This window comes from Pelmatolapia mariae, linkage group LG3_W (genome assembly GCF_036321145.2).
Source record: "Pelmatolapia mariae isolate MD_Pm_ZW linkage group LG3_W, Pm_UMD_F_2, whole genome shotgun sequence".
Classification (NCBI taxonomy): Eukaryota; Metazoa; Chordata; class Actinopteri; order Cichliformes; family Cichlidae; genus Pelmatolapia; species Pelmatolapia mariae.
Window position 1 is genome coordinate 44143661 of NC_086229.1, and position 19542 is coordinate 44163202.

Below are 19542 nucleotides of genomic sequence, written 5' to 3' on the forward strand. Positions count from 1 at the left end.
GTCATCCCACTCTGGGTCCACAGGCACAAGAAGGCGCACAGCACATTCCCAGCCATTCTGATGAGTACCTGTGGCTCAGTTGGTTTCTTCACCGGATTGAGACGAGGGGCCCTGGAGGCTTTCCCCCCCCTTTGTACCCGGTCTTCCTGTCCCTTACCCCGAGCTGGCCTGGATGTGTGTCACCTTCTTGCAGTGCGCTTGATGTATCCAAGTAATCCATTCAGCAATCTTCACTGCTGTGGTCGTCATCAGCAGCATCCGATATGGACCTTCCCACCGTGGACTGGACCAGCACTTCCTCTCCATGGCCTTATCAACATCCAATCTCCAGACTTCAGACTCTGCTCCTGCGGAGAACAGAATCATCTGGCAGATCATTTGTTCTCAAGACTTCTTTATTTCTAAACATTTTAAGCATCTAATCTGCTAATATGCTCTCTCTTCTGCTCTCCTATCATCACTACAGAAGATTAGAACTCTAAATGCTCTAATATATATAATCTCAACGAGTCAGACCATTCTCTGTTGGAGTAATCCTCATGTACATTCATATGCATCTTAACTAATTCTATACAGTTTAACCATGTCCTGCGTCTCTTCCTAAGTCTTAACTTTAGGTCTCTCTATCAACCCTGCACTTTGTGGGTGATATGAACAATGATGTTTTTAGTGTTATCCCTAGATGTTGTGCCATTAATCCAATCACTTCATTTACAAAATGTGGACCATTATCACTAAACAATACTTATAGTTATTACAACTGGACAGCTCTATAGCCCATGTGAATAACTTGTAATGGGTGACTGGGGTCTGGGGAATTTCCCTCTCTTAGGTCTCAAATTACCCCGAGAATTGTGCTTGAACATATCATACATGACCACGGCATGTCCGCTTGTTTATTTTCCACATAAACCTTTCACAATAAAGCTCAAGATCCTGTTGAGACTTTTCAAAATAAAATGAATCACGTGAAAGATGCAGAGTATTTACGGATCAGAAGCAAAAAAGAGCAGTCAGGTACTAAAAAATAAACCTTAGACGCAAACGTTAGAACGGGCTTTTCTCCGCAGCACGCTGGTAATAAATACAAAGAAAACGGCGGCCATTACAACCTATGTCTAAAAATGTATAGTTTCATGCATCAGTTAAAACACTCGACTCCAAATACGCGACGCCCAGCTGGAAACACTTCACGCAAGTCGAGATGTCCGAGATTCACAGAATTTACAGGAAATGTTACATTTTTGTAATTTATATCGTTATATCGACGATAGATGTCTTAATATCGGGATATGAGATTTTGGTCATGTCGCACAGCCCTAGTCAGCAATTACCGTATTTCCCGGACTACAAAGCGCACCTGAATATTAGCCGCACAAGCTAAAATCAGGGGAAAATCATGTTTTGTACATACATTAGCTGCACCTAACGAAACATGTGCTGTGCTTCATAAATGAGTAACAAATGTAGTACATAACAATAACCTACAGCACACCAGAAAAATAGATTCAGCCAACCTTTTAGGCTCAGGTGCAGCGACACGGCTTTAACCCTAGAACACTATCGCTATAAATAGTAACACGATCACTAGTGCCGGGTGATTTTTACCCGATATAATATAACCAATGAAAAGTAATCAAATATATCAAAATATGACAACACATGACAAATTAGAGTGGTCTTCTTTTACTTTCAACTGTGCCATGTCTAACAAAATGGAAAATAAACCTCCTAAAACAAAATAATGACTCTGGAAAGCTGGTCTTTGGTCCACCAAAGACCAGCTGGGACATTTGAGACTTCCGTGGTGAAGGCACAGGCTCCCCGACACGCAAACAGCTGGAGGAGGGAGAAATCATGTAAATGTATTTTCTCGGGTATAAATCACCCGGCGATAGTGTTCTAGGGTTAACAAGAAGAAAAGTCAGTCATTCACCACCATCTTCCTGCGCACTAAAACCACCAAAGTCCTCTTCTCCAGTGTCGGATACGAACAGGCTCAGGATGGCTACGTCATCCGCTCTCAGCTTCTTTCCTTCATTGTCACTTTCAAAACCAAAGAAATCCTCGTTGTCAGTGTCAGAGTTGAACACCCTCAGAAGGGCCGTGGCGGTGTCCTCCTCTCCATCATGCAGCAGTCCAGCCCTTCGAAATCCATTGGTGATCGTGGATGTTTTCACACTTTTCCACGCTGTCAGAATCCACTGGTGGAGTTGAGCATAACTTGCTTTTAAGTTTATCGCCGCTCATCATCCACGCCTCCCACTGAACGCGTAGCGCTACTTTGTTTGTTTTTGCGCAACTTCGTACGGCGCTATGTTGCCTGGCGGATGGACATGTGACCAACATACCACTCTTGAACCCCGATACTGTGTGTCTGATCACATGCCCTTCCGCCAGGCAACGTAGTGCCGCAAAACAGCGGATCAAACAAAACAAATCCTCTTACGATGTCACAAAAATTATGGACAATCCATAGAAAAGCCGCACCTGACTAAAAGCCGCAGGGTTCAAAGCTTGTGCAAAAAGTAGCGGCTTATAGCCCGACAATTACGGTAAATGTTTAGCTTGTTTAACTCTCAGCTCCACCCAGAGCCTGTATCCTAGAAGGGTCGATCTGATTTCCTCATGTTGGTGTTGTTCCCAGATCATCATAAAAATGTTGTTCCAGGATCAACATTGCAAGTGACCAATCAGAATGTTGTGATGTCATACCTTTGCGACTTCGGGAAAAACCGCCGTAAAACAAAAAACTGTACTTAAGCTGCAAGAAACCGCCTCTGTCTGCCGATCAACGGACCCTGACCCTAATCCTAACCCTAACCCTAACCTTTTAATAAACGGTAAGCAGAATTGATAATGTCCTTGCAACACTGGAATTTCATAAATGCAGGAATGGCTTGGCGCGCAAAAGATGTTGATCCTGGAACAACATTTTCATGATGATCTGGGAACAACACCAACACGAGGATATCAGATCACCCATCCTAGAAGACAGTCTTTAAATCAAACTTCACATTTTCAACCAACTATAGATCATAAGAGTAATAAAGTATTCAGTATAAAAGACAAATATCATGTGCAGATTTTCTCAAATCATTAAATGACTATTATTATTATTATCATAATTTGTCCCAAATCATAAATCATCCCAATTTATTCCATAATTTAATCGGTGACTTTCCTTAAGTTTGTCACTCCACTCATTTTTATCACTGTGAGCTCAATAGTGGCCAGCTAATGAGCCCCACATTCAACTATTCTGTAACCACTGCACATTTGTTCAATTGTCACTTGTCTGTCTGTGCTGAATCCTTTACAAGCACTCTTAAAGAAAAACAAACATTAACACACGGTTCATCCTGGTGGTCAGGCGTCGGCCACCCAGATTCCAGAGATGCTGTAAAAAGAGGTAATACTGGTTTCAAACAGTGTCACACTGTATTCACTTCTCCCCTGTAACATTCATGTTTTCTCCACAACACAGTATAATTTCATCATCAACACACAGCCTCTAACCACAGTTTTCTTCACACAAAATCACAGTAATCCTGTGCTAGAAAAACATCATTAAGATGTGTCCTGCTATAAATCACATGATCGAATCACATGATTAACCATCTGCTGTAAAAAGAAAGGTAAATGTTAGCGCTGCGCATTCGTATACTCTCTTTCTCACAGTAATCTCTGTGAGCAACACAAAGTAGTTAATGACACACCCATGGTAAATTCACAGACACAGAAAATTTTAAACTAAAAGGTTAAATTTGCAGAGTTCACATAGTCATGTGACCCAAGTTTCCTCCTGTGGTCTCCTTCTGCTCCTGCAATAGAGACACACACAGAGATACATCCACACCTTTGTCAGGTGTTAACTTCACACAATGGTGTTAAGTCAGTCAGTTTTGTCAGTCAGTTTTTCCACTCATTTTTTATATGCTTGACAGTAGAATCTCTTGTGACGCAATAAGTTGCTACTGCCAGCAATGACGTCATTTCAAAAGAAAAAGAAAAACTTTAGAATCGGATTACGTCGCTGAATCCTTTTTGGCAGGGACTTGTTTTCCGATTGTCCCAAATAAGTGACTTTCTCCCAAGCCCATTTTAATTTTTGGAGAAACTCACTTTTGCAAGTTTTCTCGACGACGAGTCGTATAGCGCTTCTGTTCTAATCGTGCATCTCTGCTCAAACAGAGGTCATCAAACGAAACCTTCAGTGCACCATGAAAGTAACAAAATAAAAAGAAAGGAAAGAAAATAAAGGAAAGCAACAGCTAGATCAATCTCAAACATTCATCCAATCAGCCACACACAACATACAGCATAACCCTGTTGTCTCATCACATAATAAGTTTCTTCTCATGTAACCAAATGTGTGCCATGGTAAAACTTCTTCACACACCAGAAACTCAATCAGCTCACTCATGTAAGACCCCTCATCAGCATTCTGTTTTCTGCTCTATGATGCAGTCATCTGTCCTACTAATAATATTCAGTCCACTAGTCTATGTATCACTTTCATCTTACTAGTGACTTGGACAAGATGACAAACAGAATCTCATGCTTTAGATGCTGTCTGGTCTGCTGTCTGGAGTATCATTTATTGTGCATATGCATGTAGGGTTGGTATAGTTTATCCATTTTCTGTATGTTTTTGTGTTCCTCTCTCATCACATTTTCATTATTCTCATCACTGCTTAAAACAACACACATCTCTCGCTCTGTTTTTTTTTTTTAACCTATCCTTCTCTCCAAAACAGAAAGTAGCATTACAGCTGTTTCAGGCTGAGAAACACCAAACACTCTTCGTGCTATCATTCACCACACAACTATGTTATTTCTTTGTCCGCTGGGCAGGTGACCTGCAGAATCACGTCTGCTCACACTCACTTCTGGTTAGCGCACAATTTCACTTCATTCTTCAACGATCCACACACTACGTGCTGCCCAATAAAAACTTTGCAGTGTATTTCATCCTCTTTCAAGGCAGACTTCTTTTAAGTTTGTAGCAGGCAACGCGACTTACACCAAAACCCAGGCTACGTGTACACAACAGGTCACCGAATTCCATTAACACCGCTTAGGTTTCCTTCTGTGCTGCTGCATTCACTTTACTGGCACTCACACACATATACGCTCATTCATACTCTTTTTAGGCCTATAATCCCCCTTACCGTGGCGAACCGCTGCAAAAGCACACAAAACACACATGGAAATAGGAAAAATGACAACGGAAATAGGACAAAATTCAAAACAGAAATAGGAAAAAACAGATTTCCAAAAGCACAAGGGAAGTGTTTCTGGGGAGACAGTAACCCGACGGACCAGTTGCAGGAACCCAAAACATGTTAGGTGTGTTTTATCGTGATTCATATAATTTTATTTTTTTTAGGCTAAAGCAGTGGTTCTTAACCTGGGTTCGATCGAACCCTAGGGGTTCGGTGAGTCGGTCTCAGGGGTTCGGCACAGCTTCCGCCCTGACATGTACGGCTCATTTTGTGCACCAGTAAAAAACATATCTATGTCTCGAATTAGAAAAAAAAAAAAATCACATTTTATTTTTCACTAAAGAGGGGTTCAGTGAATGCGCATATGAAACTGGTGGGGTTCGGTACTTCCAACAAGGTTAAGAACCACTGGGCTAATAGTTAGGCTAACACTTACCTCTCATCTTTACTTTCCTCACAAAACCGATAGCATATTTTGGTTCCTGGTCAACAGGTTATTCTCTCCCCAGAAACACTTTCCTTGTGCTTTTGGAAATCTGTTTTTTCCTATTTCTGTTGTGTTTTGTGTGCTTTTGCAGCATTTTTCTTATTGCTTGTGCTTTCTTAAGTTGCTGTCCGTTTGGCCTCTCAGGGCCACCGTACAATCGACTGCTAAAACTATTTTTTTTCCCAGCAATCTAAGTAAGTAACCATCATCTTAACCAAAAAAAAAAAAAAAAAAAAAAATCACTGTCTTTACTATTTTTTTAAGTGAATTTAAAAAATTCACGGCTACAATAATTACAGTTAAGCCCATAATTATTCATACCCCTGGCAAATTTTGACTTAAAGTTACTTTTATTCAACTAGCAAGTTATTTTTTGACTGGAAATGACACAGGCGTCTCACAAAAGACAATAAGATGATGTACAAAACGCATCATTGTGGAAAAAAAAAAAAAATATTTCTCAGCTTTTATTTACATTTGAGCAAAAAGTATCATGTCCAGAATTATTCATACCCTTTACAAACTGTCACAGTCTCTGGGAAAATCCAAAGTTCCATACCATTCCAAATAGTCAAAACTGTTCTAAAGCATCCTAATTACCCTGATCAATTGGAAATAGCTGTTTTGATCAACTCAACAGGTGAAAAACAGCAGCTCTCTGCAGGTGGTCTGTGGACATTCATGGCTAAGACAAAGGAACTCAGTGAGGACCTGCAGCTGTGCATTGTGGCTGCTCACAAGTCAGGAAAGGGCTACAAGGCCATATCCAAATGTTTTCAAGTTCCAGTGGCCACAGTGCAAAGTATTATTAAAAAATACAAGATGTTCCGCACTGTGGAAAATCTCAGAGGACATTGTCGGAAGCCAAAAGTGAAACCTGTGCTGGCCAGGAGAATAGTGAGAGAGGTGAAAAAGAATCCAAGGATCACCACCAAGGCCGTTCTGGTGAATCTGGGCTCTGCTGGTGGTAATGTCTCAAGGCAGACAGTCCAACGGACACTGTTGGGTTCCACAGATGCAGACCAAGGAAAACGCCACTTCTCCAGGCACTTCTAAGGCATGCCAAAGCTCATTTGGCCTTTGCAAATTCTCATCTGGACAAAGAAGAAGGTTTCTGGTCTTCAGTGTTATGGTCAGATGAAACAAAAATTGAATTATTTGGTCACAATGATGTTGCCTTCATTTGGCATACAAATGGAGAAGCCTTCAACCCAAAGAACACCATCCCCACTGTCAAACATGGTGGTGGGAACCTAATGCTTTGGGGGTGTTTTTTAGCCAATGTACTATGGAACCTAATCACAGTAAACAGCACCATGAAAAGAGAGCAATACATGAAGATTCTCAACAACAACATCAGGCCGTCTGCAGAAAAACTTGACCTTGGGAACCAGTGGACATTTTAGCACGACAATGACCCAAAACATACAGCAAACGTAGTGAAGAAATGGTTAGCAGACAACATTAACTTTTTGCAGTGGCCTAGCCAGAGTCCTGACTTGAATCTCAATTGGATTCAAGTGATGGCAAGAAGACCCTCCAACCTGAAAGATTTGGAGCTCATTGCTAAAGATGAGCAAAAATGCCTATGGAGACATGCAAAAAGCTGGTCTGCAATTATAGGAAGCGTTTGATTGCTGTAATAGCTAATAAAGGCTTTTTTCTATTGATTATTGAGAAGGGTATGAATAATTCTGGACATGATACTTTTTGCTAAAATATAAATAAAACCTGAGAAATATTTTTTTCCACAATGATGCCTCTTGTACATCGTCTTATTATCCTTTGGGGAGACACCTGTGTCATTTCTGCTCAAAAAATAACTTGCTTGTTGAACAAAAGTAACTAAGTCAAAATTTGGCAGGGGTATGAATAATTATGGGCTTAACTGTATATTTTACATTAAAAATACAATTTTAATTGCAGATGTTGCACATATTCCTGGATTAACCCTTACAGAAACATTCAACAACGGTTTTTGTAATTACTAGTACAGTTAATTTAGGGCAGCTGTCACATAAACATTTGGTTTAGTTAGTGGTCTAATCATTCGTTAGATACTGTATTCATGTACATACATGCATAACATTCCCTGAAGGCAAAAACACAAATATGCTCCCTTAATTCCTTTATAGAGAAACAACCTTGTTTAAGTCTGTGAGCACTGGTTTGCTTTAAGTTTAAAAACAGAGATTTAAAAGCAAATCACAGTATTTCTCTTGGCTAACTTTCCTTTGTGACATAACTCGAGCAAGGGCGTCGATTTGGCATGGACGGAGGGGACACGTCCCCACCAATATCCAGCGATTATTGAATTGTCCCCACCAATAATTTGATCGCTTCTTGTAAAAAAAAAAAAAAAAAAAACCCATAGAAAGAAAAAAAAAAGATCTGTCAGCGTCTCATTCACCCAGCGGTGCAGAAAGAGTTAAATTACGTGGAGTCCGACCTCATGTGACAAAAATGGCCAATGTGATTGGCTGAGCCTTTCAGGGAGCTCTGTTTAGTTTCAGCAGCGGCAAACCTGCGCTGCGAGGAGGAGAGGAGGACAGTAGCAAAGAGGAACAACCTGCATATAAGAAAGTATTTTTCAAAGAAACGTGTAAGTCATTTAAAGCCAAGTTCACTCATAAAATGTGTCCGTCATAATAACGTCACAGGCTATGCTAGGCTTTGGCCCACATCAGTCTAAAATTGTGTGTAACCATGAATTACGTGTTTTGGACACTAACTGCACAACAAGCAGCACTATTAGTTCTCTCAGTCTCAGAGCAACATGTCTAATTGTGATTGAAACTGTCAGAAAAAACGGCAGCCTCGAGCAAGCCAGGATATTAGTTTAAAGAGGCTGTTAAAATTATACGTTAAAATGTTGGTGACACAATAATTTCATCCTAGTGGCACTGACATATTCATAAGGTTAATTTTTGAGACAAAATATCATGAGGTAGTCATGATTTTGCAAATATTCCACCTTGTAGTGCAGTTTGCACTACAATTGTTAGGCTGCTGATGTAAATTGATTGATTAGTGTAGATTTGACAAAGAATCTGAATTGACATGTCTCACTTTTTATATGGCACGAATCAATGTGTTATTTTAACAAGAGGCAATATGTCCTAGTGCAGTCAGAGGGGAAAAGCCAGGGCCAAAGGTGAGGCACATCAAGCACAGAATAATAATTTTGTGGTCATCTTAGATGAGTTTTATCGACAAAAACCACCAGTTCATTTAGTGTTCCCTTAGAGCTAATGTGTAAGAGAAGTTGGTGTACTATAACTGAAGTAATCGTGTTAAAATAAGATTACGTTTCGTTTTGTCACAGCAGAAAGGGGACAGTGCAAAGTTATATAGCAAAAATTAGAATACAATAAGAATAATATACTGTACACAACTGTACAGAATAGAATAAAATAGTAGAATAAAATATACATTAGGATAAAAATAGAATACAAATGTTATATACAACTGAGTAAAAATACAACTTACAACGTCTTATTGCACATGGTTGTGTTTGATCAGCTGCAAAAGTCTTTGTTGTGGAGTCTGACAGCAGTGGGGAGGAAAGACCTGCGAAATCGCTCCATCCCACATTTAAGTCCTTAAAGTCATATTCTTTTTTTTTTTTTTAATACTTTTATTTAACTTTTTTCCCCAACAAATACAGAACTGGTCCACATCCAAAATAATAACAATAACACTGCACAGCACTAAAATATTACAACATTATGTACATAGATTATTGTCCATTAGGGTCCAGTTTACAAGTTACTCCCATTGCTTCCAGTGGTTTCTTCCATTTGTCCACAAAGATTCAAAGTCATATTCTTTTATTGTCATGACTGTATTTGAAGCTTTTTTTTATTTTTGTACGATACCTGATTTATGTGGAATATGGCTGAAGTAAACTAAAGTCTAAAATACTTAGTCATTTGTTTAATAGTAATTTAGCATTATATATTTCACATATAAAACTATGAATTGTAATTTTAAATGGTTTAATAGCATGTAGAATAGCATATGTAGGCAAGTATATTTCTCCTTTTTTTAAATCAGGAAGCAAAGACGAAAAGGAAAAAAAAAGAAACAGGGTGGGGTTCGGTGGTTGAAACACCCGTCCCCACCAATGCCAAAACCAAATCTACGCCCTTGAACTCGAGTCTCCTTTAAACCTCACTTTGTGTTCAACACTTCAGCTGACAGAACCCAGTCGAGCGTCCGTTAACGGCTGTTATCTGGAGCATGCCTGAGCTCTCTGAGCTGTAACTACAAAAGTATAACTGAAAAGAGACAAATGAGCACCTTCCCGCTCAAACAGGCTTTACAATTTTAACAAGCTTGAAAGACAATATTTGGTGTGACCACCTTTATTCTTCAACACAGTCTGAGCTGTTTTAGGCAACTTATAATTTCTGATGATACTTTGATTTGTTTGTATTCCATCAATTTTAGAAAGACATATCTTTCTCTAGAAGCAAAGTACAGAGAAATGTACATGAGTAACTTTAAAACTACTTTGTTGCAGGTTTTTAATAATAAAATTTTAAATTAAAAAAGGACATGTACCAATAAGAGTTTAGCTGAACTAAGAACTTCTTTGTTTCTCAGGTGTTGTTATTGGACTTAAACAAGTGACGAGGACATGAAATGGAAAGCATTTCCCCCGAACTCCAGAGGAGAGTACACAGTTGAAAACTTGTGAAACACTCACCCTGCTTCCTTTCTCTGGAAAGCACCTGCACCCTCTGCTGCAGTCCAAGCCGTCACATGGTTCATCAAACTTGCCACCCTGAACAAATAAAAAGGTGACAAATTAGAAAGAAATTCTGGGAAATGCATGAGATATGCGATAGCTGTTCCAGATCAAACTTTCAGGTGTTTATCCAAAGTGGGCGAGACATCCTCTCCCTCTTTTTAGTGGAACTGTGGGGTATAAAAGTATGACACTGAACACGCCGCTGCAAGAGCACCACTTCAAACACCTTGATAAAAATATGGCAACAATCAAACACAGACCGAGTAAACAACGCAATGAGTCACATAGAGAATATTTGCTGCAGCAGCAGCAGCAGCCAGACACTGACAGATTTACAGTAATTTTAAAGAGGCCAAAAGTTGTTAAGGTGGATTTAGAGAAGTCAGAGGTGCTTTTTGATGAAGTGCAGGAATTTTTCCATGTATTCTCCAAATACAATGCGTGCCATCGCGCTCTGTATGGTGTTTATTATCCAGTTGCACTTTTGGACTCGTGACAAGTCCAAAACTGAACCAAGACTGCAGAACCAGTGACGGGGAAACCCTTCACTCTGCAGGGCGCCATCATAATGTCATCGTGACCTGTTTGCTTTCTCAGCCAGAGGCAAGGCTTCATGTTTGGCAAAAAAAGAGAGTCTGTATTAGTGAATAAATGAAAGCTTTACGGATGAAAATAATCTAATCATAATCCAACTTTGTTATTCGCTTAAATAACAAAACGTACCAATTCGCATGTTAAAGGTTTGGCTCATAAAGCTTCCTGAATTTATGCTGAATTGGGTGGATTCAAAGATTCTCACAACATGAAATGCAAAGTGTGGTCAGTGTTTTTAAAGAAGCGCGGCTCTGCATTTATCAGTTTTGCATGACTAATTATACTCCTTAACTAACAGCCCATCATAATCAGAGTGGACTGCTTTTTCAAAGCATGACATGGCTTCCAGGACGCTGTGTGATACAGCTTCACACAACCTTTTTTTGATGGCCACCAAGCATTGAAGAAGGCCAGACTGAACTCCCTGTGACCTCAAACCTGAAAGTAACCCAACGTGACAATAACTGTAATACAAACCAGCTTTAACCTCTTAAGCCCCAACGCCTAACCGATCTCCTGCCTTTTGCCCCCGTATCTGGGGGCGTTGGGGGTTAAGAGGTTAAACCAGCGTTCAATCTGAGATCTGATCTAATGTCAGCGTGCAAATAAGCCTGAAACACTTTCAGTGAGAGAAACTTCTGATTCAACAGTTATTATTACTATTATTGCGCCATGTGACGGCACGCTAGGGTTGTGCTGATTCTCGGGATTGATGATGGGGAGAGTTTGCTGATTTTTTTTATAACATTTGTTGGGTATTTTTCATTATTATTATGATTATTTTTATCTTGTGTATTAGGTAGTGATGGTATCAGTTGAGAGCTCACACGGTCAGGTTAAGGAGAAGAGCCATTGGGCATGCAAATAAGAGTGCTGTTCATGGTTCTGAAACAGCAGCAGAGAGAAGCACATGTCAGCATGACTCAGCCTTTAAGAGAAGCAGCATGCTCACACAGAGTTCATACAGTAATGATGTTTGATGTGTGCATTGAATTCTTCCAAATAAGTTTTGTGTTTTCTCGTTTATCTGCACTCAACACAGGTTCAGTGTGCATGACGTTCGGCTACTAAAGCTCTAAAACACTCCTCTGGTGATCTGCATTTACGAGAGCTTTTCTATATGAGATTCGGTCCTTATGGAAAAAATTTCAATTATAATAGATAAAGTTTCATTTTAATGTTCAAGCAGCGGCCTCAACAAGCAATCTCACATTAAAGTTGACCTTTTGTGTAAATTTCTAAATGCCATATTTTTAATCTTGGAGTGCCCTAGAGTAGCTTTGCATGATTCACAGTTCAAACTGATCCCTCTCTAACTTATACCAGGCCTAGGTGCAGTCCATTCTCTCTCTGAAACAAGCCGTTTTAGCTCCTGAGACAACTTTCCTCTGATTGGCTGCCCCTCTCAAATTAATGGTGTAGCTGGTGTGCCTGAGATGTCTAAAGGCTGTCAGAAACGGATCATTCAGAGCGGTCTAATGCCTTTCAGGTCACAGGGATTACTTGTAATATGTAATATGAACATCCACTACTGGAACGGATTTTAAGCTCAAGAATATGAATCCCACATAAACTTACAAAAACTGAAACAAAGATCATGCAATACGAAACGCTGATAAACATCTTTTGCTGCTTATAAACACTGAAGGAAAAGACATTCAGATGGAGATTTACTTTCTAGAAAGGCGTAACTTCAACTCTTCAGTCATACACTTTGATTTTATTATATCTGTTACATATTAATGGTAAAAAAATGAATTTTGTCTATATGTTGTAGTATCTGCAGATATTTGCAGAAAAACACATAACATTTGATTCTTGACCTTAACCGTGTGACTTTTTGGGTCATCATCAGTCATGACCCCAACCTTAACCCTTACTCTAATCCCAGCCAATAAGAATATGTCACTTTTGTTTCTATTAGATTGCATTACCAAACAACAAAGATAACTTTTGCTCATGAAAAACGGTTCATTTTTCCCAGAAAAGTCCAGTTTGTCTTTCTCCAAAATAAAGGGTTAGGGTTTTCAGTTGTGATGATTGAACCTCAGAGGGCCAAAAACTAAAAAACTCTTCACTACATGTCAGTTTGTTGGCACTGAACAACGCATCAGATGATAGAGACTCCCCGGTCATCACAGACCTGAACATGTCTATTTTGCAGCTTATAAACTCCAAGTGAACTGCAGATTAACCTTTTGGGTGGCATTCCTGAGATATCTATGGAACTCTTTTGGAGTTTATAGGCCACCCAGAGAGAGACAGCGAGAGAGAGAGAACCTTTCTAAGCTGACCCGTGAGTCTTAAACTACTCGAGGCTCTGTAAACTTCAAAAAACCCAAACACATCCATCCGTGCTTATGGATCCGATGATGAGAACACGAAATCTGCGAGTGCTCGTATGGATCTCTGAATTTATCGATAATACCTGAAATTTTTTCACCTGCTCAAATAAAGACAAAGTTTATAAATATTTTTAGCGAAGAATATTAACAGAGAAAGACAGACCAAAGAATACTACTGCCAACTTCACCTGCTACAAGTACTACAACTGCTGCTGCTGCTGCTGCTGCATTGTGTGATTGTAGAGAAAGAAAAATGGAGGAAAATTCACAACAATGAGAAAGTGAGCTTGGCAGAGAGTAGGGAGAGAGAAAGAGAGAAGGAGGGGAAAGGTCATTGGTGCTGGTCATGCTTTTATTCCCTCTGATCTCCTCTATTCGTCTAATCACAAGGACAGAAGGAGGGCAACAGAGATGGAAACAAGAGAGGGAGAAAAAAAAAAGGGAGAAAGAGTGGGATAGAAATGGGGGGGAAAAAAAAATAGGCAGGGTGCTCAGATTAAACCTTTGGCAAAGAGGCTAAAGAGACAAGAAGCTAAAAATAGAAACACAGCAAGTGATTTGGAGCATTATTGCTACTCGCAGTGAAATCTTAATTTTTTTATTTTTTTTTATTTTTTTAAGAAAAGAGGCAAGCATGACGGGAAATCTATGGAATTAGAAAATAATAGCAAAAGAAAGAAAAGCAAAGGAGAGACTTCAGATTTGATGCTGATTAGTAGTCTGGGCATCTCAGGGAATATAATCTGCCACGATCTTGTAAGATCATTTAGTAGGTGTCACACATTAGTAGAGTTTAGCCCTTCATCTCCAGAAACTAAGAGCCCGTTCTCACAACATGGAGCACAAACACCAAATCCAATTACTGCATTTCCCACGTGGATAGAAATACTGCTGTGCTGACACCGACACCAGTGTGACCTCACAGGAGGGGGATTTTGAGGTCACATGATCTCCTCCCTCCTGCTATTTATGCTTCAAGTTTAGACACCCATACTGACCCCTCCCCACTGGTATTTCAGACCCCATTTCCAAGACACTGTCTACATCGTCAGAGTATGAGCTTCCGGTCCGGGTCTGCTTTCTCTCTCTCCTGCTCCACGGCCCAGCCTTAAATCCAGTCTGATAGCAAGACTGTGCATAAAAATAGACCCAAACTAACTAAGTGTAGAGTCACTTTTAAAGTGCATCCAGGGTCAACGATCATTTAAGAGGCCTGTTTAGTACTAGAAGAAGCAAATCTTTCAAAGTGATCACAGGTGTGATTTTACTTTTTAAATGCATTTAGAAAGAAAAAAGGAAAAATGCAGAAATATAACTCAAGCAATGAGACATGAGGTCACCGCTGCTGTCGATCACAAAAGTCAATTTGGGATTCCCCGAGCCTGCAAAGTTTTTTCCATCTTGGCTCGAAGAAATGATTAGTCATCATTTTTTATGAGCAGTCATGTAGAAATACTGATAGTAAGTCTGATTAACATCTGCATTCTTGCAGACACACTTTGAACTACTTGAACTCTCGCCTCAGCAACAAAAAGCAGCAGACAGCCCGCACGCAAAGCCGACACAAACAAGCAGAAACGGGCTGCTTCTCGCCAGCTTCAGTAGGATGTCACAAGAAGAGACTCAATCTGCGAGATGGCGTCCGGACAATAGGGCAGACAAAGAGGGATGCTGGACACAATGTGATCGATGAAGTAGGCGAAGACGGTTTTACTCAGATTTTGGTGACTTGTCGTGTTTCGATTTGTGAGACATGAATGGTCAAGGCACATAAGATCATAGTGAAAACAAAGGAGCTCTGATTTTGTTCCTGAACACCTGAACTTGTGCTTTTAGTGTGATGATTAACAGGTAGGTGATGAGACTTAATGCAGGCTCTACAACATCTGGAAATCCAGCTTAGCTGCCTAGTTCAGCCTAAAGGAAGACCATGCAAGTCTGGATTCTACATAAAAGATGGACATGGTCTCCCACTGGTTTTGGACTCAATGTTATCGTTTTTTAGCCTTTAACTTCCTAGAACCTGACGTCCACATATGTGGACATCACGTTTTGGGTTATTTAGACCAAAACACTCTACAAGGGCCTGATATCCACGTACGAGGTTATTGTATCGCTGCTGTTCTATCTAATCTTTAAACGAATATCTTCATATGTGGCTCTCATTTTTCTTAGAAACAAAACTTAGGTGAAAAAAAATCTGGTAATTCTTTGTTTTTACATTCATCAGGTCCCAATCAGCCCAAATATCAAAGAAACATTAAAATTGCATGCTGTGGAAGAGTTCAGGTCTTAGGAGGTTAATGTCTTAGTTTGCTTGGTTTCATCAAGAGATGATAGAGTGTTATAATGAAGGTTAGCAAATTAGCTTAGCAAGATGACTCTAGAATCCATCGGTCCATCCATCCATCCATCCATCCACTGAGGTTCAAGCTAGGTTACTTTATTTACACTTTCCAAACTAACCACATCCCTATATCCAGTCACCCAATCTATACTTGCCTTCAAAGCGGGAAAGTATTCATATCAATATCCAAACGTGCTTTATAATGGTTCTAAAAAATATGTGTTTTAACACACCATTCTGAATTTTGGAGACAGCCTCAAGTGGCTGCTTGTGGAACTGCAGTTTTTGACACTTTTGTGTTCTGCCTCCTTGAAAAGAAGTTTATTTTTTTATTAACCATTTCTCCTCATTATGCTGAAGTAGCAGTTGAGTATAGCTAGTTTACAGTTTCAATAAATATGTTAAACTATTAGAACAAAAGGCGGTGTATTTGTAAGCAGCTGGATTTGTGAACTAGATTTCTGTTCTGCATTTGGCTTTGGTTACATCCTGCTGTTCTTCCCCTTGTACAACAAGTGTTTGCTCAGCTGAAGGGGATCTTTCATTGACAGATCACCTCCTCTTTTCAAGTGTTTTATACAAGAGAATTTTTATCTGACCAGAACATGCTTACACAGTTTGTCAAACCAAACAGTTACAGACTGGAAGCTGTGGTCTCATATTAGACTCTAAAGAGTGTCAATAAAACATGATGTTTACTACACATATCCAGATTAAAATATCAGAGGATACAATAATGTTAACAAAGGCTGAAGAGCATGAAGGACTGCAGCGGAGTGTGTCACAGACAAATGTGGTTAAATCGATCCTCACATCATTGCAGTAAACATTAACTTAGCATACACGAGCATTCATCCCACAGGGTTTGTACTGCTTTGTCTACCTGCCTCATGGGTCCCACAAAACTGGCTCACTGTGTTATACACACCCAAAATTCCTGAGCTACTTTGATGTAATCTTAAAAGGCGATGTCTTTAATCGTAATGCTCCTTTTTTTTCTGGGTGGTGGGGGGTGCCACTTTTAGGGCTTGAGACTGGGAACTGTTCCCAAAGCTGCACTGTTTAATGTAGACTTTTGCAACATTTTTTTAAACTACCTGGTCTACATTAAACAAACAACTTTTAAATCTAACATCGCCAAACATGCATCTGTACACGTTCTCACTGACTCTGCAAAAGAATCACCCACATGAGGTGATAGTGTCAGCCACCTTAAAAAACTGATAATCAGCCACTTTGAAGTACACTAAACACTCCATGCCTGGAGGAGGCGAAGCGAATGGAGAGGGGTAGATAATGATAATAAACAATGGAGGAGAGAGCGTTAATGTTGTAATGGCTTCAAGCAGCTGGTGATAAAAACCCGACTGTAATGGTGGGCAGGTGAGACCAGTGGGGTGAAAATAATCTACAGAGAAAGGTGGAACCCCCACTGAAGGTGGGGGGACAGGCAAAAACAAGGTCTGGTTTCACCGGTGGGATTTTTTGCTTTTCACCTCGGAGCAAAACCGAGCAGGGGAGGGACTAAGTATGAGAGCATGTGCATGTGTGTGTGTTGTCTGTATATCACAATAGCACAGCAATTACAGCTCATATATGTTAGAAATCTGAGATGTACACCGAATGTGCCGCAAAGGGGCAGCGAAACTTGTCACACAGCTCTGTGTGTAAAATGAACACACACACACACAGACCCAGAAAGGCCTTCATCTGTATAGTTTAGGGTTACGACTAAACAACGTGTGTAAACCGATCAGTTGGTCCTTATGGATTGTAAAAGAATAAATGCCAGCAAAAGAAAGAAAGAAAGATAGGTGTGAGTATGTGTCTTTGTAAGGTAGAGGCTGTGACAGGATGAAGGTCTTGGAGAGATCACTTAGGATGATCCTCATGTCCACCACAGTCGCTTCAAAGTGGCATTTTTGGCCCACAGGGCAGCTTAACATCACTTTGAACTGTTTAATACAACTCAGCAAAATAGCACCTCAGAGAGCAACAGATGAAACTAAGATGACACCAAAATGACCAAAGCATGTATTTTATGTATATAAACATCAGTTCATTTATAATTTCATTTACGTCTGCAAATCTGACATTGATTTTTGGAATTATATGATGATAACCTTCTTGTAGATTCAGCTTTAGATTTAGCGGGTTGATATGACTGCAGTAAAATCACCTCACTGTATTCTCCCGCTATATATAAAACGGTGACAAATGGACCTATTTTTAGCAGCCGAAGTTTGGAGAGATATGCGAGTTCTACCCCCCCTTCTTGTCAGGGAGGTGTGAATAGATGGCTGGTTGTAAATCAGGCCCTCATTTCTCATCAGTGTGTAATCAAAAGCATGACAGCTAGCAGGTATGTATCGCTGAATGGACTCATGTATTTCAGGGTGTGTATTCATGTAATGAACATGGATCAATACTTACACTAATCTCTCTCTGTGTGTGTGTGTGTGTGTGTGTGTGTGTGTGTGTGTGTGTGTGTGTGTGTGTGTGTGTACTGTTGAATTCCACAAGTGCAGGCTGTAAGTAAACACAGCTCTGGCACTGGAGCCACAGAACATGCTTTGCCTCACTTTTATCCATCAAAGTAGGCCATACGTCACTATTACGGCTACTGTCTGTATTTTCTAAACAATTTGTAATAACCTCCAGAACAGAAAAGTGACAAACCATCATTGAACTACTCTCTGCCATGTTTATCCATTTAGTGCCTTCTGACGATTAAAAATTGCTGTGAGGTACAGAAACGGTGAAATTCAAGGATTTTTATCAGTCTGTTTCCTCGCTGCCTTGGTAATGTAGAGTTACCAGAGGAAAATGTGTTTTCCCCAACCAGCTGGCAAGTGGTTGCTAGAGGTTTCTGATCATCATTAGGTGAAATTGACCACAAAGAGGGCGCTTCAGCAAAACGCTTGCTATAGAGATTGAAAATGTGACGTCATTGAGGGGTAAAACCGCAAAGGATTGTGGGAACCCGTGGTAAGAGGTACTAGCGCACGCAGGCTTTCAATTGAAATCGGTTACACAGCGATAAAAAGAAACACAAAAAAAATGGCAAGAAGCTGTTGTATTATTAACTGCAATCGCCGGTGGCATGACAGCCACGGGAAGCCGACGGGTAAAGAGATCGGTTGTTATCGGATTACGTCGTGGAAGAGAAATTGTTCGAGCCATGTTTCCGAAGTAACAAAGAGCCGACGGATGGCCTGGATTGCAGCCATTCAAAGACCAAATATAACGTCCCAGAACACTCCAGCTCACATGTTAGTCTGCTCCAAGCATTCCCACAAAGGTCAGTCTTCTGTTGTAGTTAATACGTCATTTTTCTTAACATAATTGGTGATATAGGTTACAAGCAAGTCTGGCGCTGAACAGAAATTGTCGCGCTATGCTCCTTTGTTTATTGTGCATAAATAGTGAATTGTCCTGACACAATATTGCGTTTCGCTTCTGTTATTACCACGGTACATTGACAAAAACATACTTTTATTCACAGGATAAAACGGTTGTTTTGTATCACTAATTGCCCAGTACGATTACAGCATACAATATTATTGTCACTGCTACATTTCTGTAATGCTACCAGAAATTATTTCCACTACTAATTAATTACCGTTGAGCTCAAAGGTCATATTAATAAACGGTTAACGAATGTGCACGCTAACGTCTTTTGTTCACTCTGTGTGCTCGTAAGGGTCTGACCCTTTCACTCCTTTGATTTTTTCCTCGTATCTTTTCTTTGACTTTTCATCAAGTCTGTCTTTGTACGGACCGGC